The sequence below is a fragment of the Folsomia candida genome, unplaced genomic scaffold, assembly GCF_002217175.1.
Source record: "Folsomia candida strain VU population unplaced genomic scaffold, ASM221717v1 Fcan01_Sc001, whole genome shotgun sequence".
Classification (NCBI taxonomy): domain Eukaryota; kingdom Metazoa; phylum Arthropoda; class Collembola; order Entomobryomorpha; family Isotomidae; genus Folsomia; species Folsomia candida.
The window spans coordinates 25,554,583-25,559,082 of NW_019091193.1; the positions used below are offsets into that span (position 1 = coordinate 25,554,583).

The 4,500-nt window shown below is 38.2% G+C and overlaps 1 long non-coding RNA gene across 1 annotated transcript; it reads right to left on the bottom strand.

Annotated features, from left to right (window-relative positions):
* Positions 1-3,006: 3,006 nt before the first annotated feature.
* On the bottom strand, positions 3,007-3,904 carry LOC118433964. Its single transcript, XR_004833696.1, has 3 exons — positions 3,419-3,904; positions 3,273-3,351; positions 3,007-3,147 (listed from the first exon to the last, which is right to left on the bottom strand). It is a non-coding gene; the product is annotated as an uncharacterized LOC118433964 (long non-coding RNA).
* Positions 3,905-4,500: the final 596 nt, after the last annotated feature.

A 4,500-nucleotide genomic window follows, 5' to 3' on the forward strand; every position in this document is an offset into this window, starting at 1 on the left:
CAGATCCTAAAAACAAACCATTTTTGCTCAGTTGTGTACAATTTGTCCATTTCTGCGATAAGGCATCATATGCATATGTGATTTTCTTGATCAATATTAGGACCAAGTTGATATGTGGAAGGAATAGGAAACCTTATACAGATTTTCCATGAATATTATAAATATTCGCAATCTGCGTAAGCAAGAACGGGGTTTCCAGAATATAAGCTGAATGCACACATGCATTGTCTGCACGGAGACAATAATATAAATAAAGAAAAACATTTATCCCCTATCAAAATTTAATGTTCATGATAAGTGATCCATTCCATTTATTCTGTAAATATTAGCTTTATTCGAGCAGTCTGCATATTTGCTGTCTCGCAATTCCATTCAAATGAGGAGATTGTGGTGATATTGCCTAAAATTCCGTGCCTGGAGCCAGAGATTTCATTCTCAATCAAGTCAAACTTATCATCACAACGCCTTAATTAATTCATTGACAAACATGACTCAGCAGATTGACAAATATTAACTTATCTTCCTTCATCATGTTGCAGTGCACATATATTTCCCCAAATATTTTAACCAGAGAGATAAACAATGTGCGCGATATGTATCATGTCGCCGTCCACCCGGAAATCTTATCATTTATTTGCAGATTTGGATTTATAACTGCAAACAGTCGACTGAATGAATGAACGGGAATGCGAAAAAGTCAAAAGTGGATTTTAAGTGGAGTTCTACATAGTTGAACCGTATGCATGCATTCACGAAAAAAGCTTGTGTTTGTAACTGTTTAAATCAAAACTCGAAAGGAAAACGAGGTTTTGTTTGTATACATTGCATGCACACAACACAAGGCACCACAAAACAACATTACATTTGGTTTGCCCACAAAGTTGAGGTTTACCTGTAATGCTGAATGTGTATCCGTTCTTCGCCACAATAATCACAATAATAAATATGCTCTGGTCTAAACCCACGACTGGCTAGGATACGGGACAAAACAACGCTACGAATATGTACAACTAATCCTAACCTGTGTAACTATAAGCTCTAAGAGAATGTCATTATTGTCCTTTAACGAGCAATGTATATTCATTCGTCCTTCAGTTTGGGAGTTGGCGTTGTGTCAAAGACCTCTTTCCACCTCCGTTGCACTGTAATGATTTTAGTGTCCGAATAGAAATTGGGATTATTATCAAGCCGCATAACCGCATTTTGCGAGTTCGACTGGCTTGAATGCTTTTAGCGATGATTCTCCAGGTTACCGTGCTGCAAATGTAGGTTGTAACATGAAATTGAACAGAACCCTCAGTGCCAATATTAGTTGACACTTTATAATTTTATATGGAGCACCGCGAAACGGTGACAATTTACGGTGCCGCAGTGCTATGGTCATGCAACGCAACTAACTAACCATACGTTGGAAATTTTAAAACTTTTATAATTACTGCATCGTCGTTGTAGGTTTAGATAATTAATTGCCCGTTTTAGACGGAGGAAGATCCAAGATGTGAAAAGAAGTGCCAACGAGTCTGCTTTGGCGAGGAGGAATGCAGTTACGTAAACTGTTGTTTCAAAGCGCACCAGCATAATTACAATCGCATCGAAAATATACGAGTCATCAGGCAGCTTGTTTTTACCCATGGAAAAAACCCACTGCACAGCCAAACTCAACATGTATTACCAATACACGGTCTGCTGCAGAAGATAAACCTGTCCTGCATGAAATGCAATCCCTTAATTCTCTACCAGTCTCGTTTCTTTTTCTTTCAAGAATCACAAAGATTTCTTTGAGACATTTCGTTGATTGGGCCAAATGCCAAGCACAACTATTAGTAAAGCTTGATTTTAGCAGCCTATCCCGAATTGAATGCAAAGCTAGCTAGCGAACAAACCCAATTTCAAAATATAAATAAGACGATTCCTGGCGAAGTAATACTTCCCGTTGAACTTTAACCCAGTAATGACATCCTTAATGAATAAATGAGTACATTCATGACATTTATTACATAGGGCAATTCTATTCTTATATGAAGAGGTACACCTCACCACACACGGGGCAATTATATTCTAATCCTTGCTAAAGTAAGTGCTGTTAAAATTGAAAGCAAGTACATGTTGGTCATCCTCAAATACTGGAGAATAAAATGATTGATTATTTAGCAGCAGCATCATGCGCAAAATAGCTTTTCGCAAAGTCAACTAAAAAAAACCTAGAGAAAGTGGAACACTGAAATTGGAAACATAAACAGGAAACGCAACATGGCAAGCGCGGTCTCAATTTTTTCTCTCAGTCAGTAAAGCGAATGTGCGGAGGTGGACAGGTGAAGTTTTTGCTCTGAATTTGTATTAAAGGACAAAGGAACTTAAAAATTCAGGTGTGCCATGGAATGACTCCAAATGCACGCCTGCACGCATGGTATCAAGTGACCACCTATCACCTGCTTCATCCAGTGGTGGACTAATGTACTGTAATGATAGTTATTATGCAAAATTGTAAATAGGAGTGGAAGCACATGGAGATTACGACTCAAATTTCAGCCTTCTTGACCATTTTCAACTTCATGACAGACTCGTTGGCAATCTGGTCTCTTAAGTTTCAGTTTCTTTTGCACGGCTTATTGTTTCATCAACACAACATTATTATCTGTATTAGTAGGTCATCCAGCGCATGAGCATCTACTGACCAGCCATCCCAGTATATTTAAGTTATGGATAGCCAGGCAGAATTTATTACTGTATCTCAAAATGTATGGATATGGGCAAAATATCGAGATTAGATTACAGGTCGAAAGTTCGAGGCTGTAAAATTAAATTTATAAAATAAGAAATGATGATTCTCCAGAATTCTTGATACATCAAAAACAATTCCACTGATACCATCCATTTTCAATCCACTACATTTATTGAACAAGAACTTTCTACCGCAAATACAAGGAAGGACACTCTACATCAAAAAAACTTCTATTGTACAGTCTTCACTTCAGGGACAGAGTCTGCTTCTAAATTTTTTGTCGGAACTACTATTCCCACCCCCGTGGTGGTGTTGGTCGGATGGTTGTTAAATATTTTATATTATTATTTGGCACCAAATTTTTACAGTGATTACAAGTCTTTCCCCATGACTATGAAGACAGGTGGAGGTCGCTTCCCTAAAATCTTGAACCTCAAAAGTTGTATTATCTACGCAGAAGTCAATTTTAGCCTCCACAACAAATTTCAGCTGAAAATAGCAACTTCCAAAAACGATATGGGTAACCCCTCTAAGGTTACATTTTGCTCACCTTTAACTTCATATTCGTTCATCAAAGGTATCACAATGCTCAACTTCAGCTTTTTGAGACGATGCAATTTAATTTAAGACTGAAACAAAAACAAAGTACGCATGTATTTGCATCCATAGCATACTAATCCTAAGCAATATATTTACTTCAAGAAAAGGTTCGACGACATATTGGTGAAAAACTTCTATTCAGTCATCAGTACGTGGAGAGGTTGTCCAGCTTTTGGCAAATTCAATTCGAATGGCAAGAAAGCCCAGTTGTTAAAGCAATGATGTGCTGTCGTCAGAACAGAATGAATTTGGTGAACATCCACGAACAGGGAATTTGGGTCACGTTGCACTCTAATTGAATTGATCTGTTTGTGAGAAGAAAGGCAGGGAAATGGGAAACATGTCGTTCTTGAATATATATGGACCTATGGAGAACGGAGAAAGTCAATGGGAAGAAAGTAGAAACTCCTCCCGTTATCTCAACGTCACCTATTTCTTGTATGCGCAGCGTGTTTGCCTGTTGTGACACGTAGGCTGCAATAGAGCTTCGAGATAAGTCAATAGGATACGAACTCCATTAGATAAGTATTTCTCGTCTGAGTACGGAATCATCTACCAGTGGCAAAAACAGCATGTCATGCAATGCGACGGAATGAACAACATGTTTGGAGCCCGGATGGATGATTCTTAATTTAGTTAAGTGTTTGCTTGTCTCAACAACGAAATAAATAAGCTTCCCTCAATTTAATAACACATTTACATGCCACGATATTTTTATAAACTGCTCTATTATTAATTTGTGACACGTGGGTAGCAAAGTCATCTGGTAAACGGTGAATAGTCTCAAAAAAAGTAGATAATGCAGGCACACATGCATAATTATATCTTAAGAGCGTGATGATTTTGACATATGGACGCTTTGTGTCCCACGCACCTTGGACACAAACATCATGCGATAAATTAGTAAATATAAACACAACATGTCTGTGTATGCTGATCAACAAAATGCGAATAACTTTCGTGCCATGTGGACTTTGATCGGTTGTGCTGAATGTTGTTAATCTGAAAACCTGCGGAGAAACCAGAAACGCAGACAGTCTGCAGACGTGCAAAAAATGAGGTAACACGAGGAAGAGCACAAGCATTGGTTCAGCAACGCTGTCCTATATGCTGATAGTAAGATCACGAAACACAGGGCGCTGTAATTATGTGCGAGCTCCTATCTCGTATTTATTTAT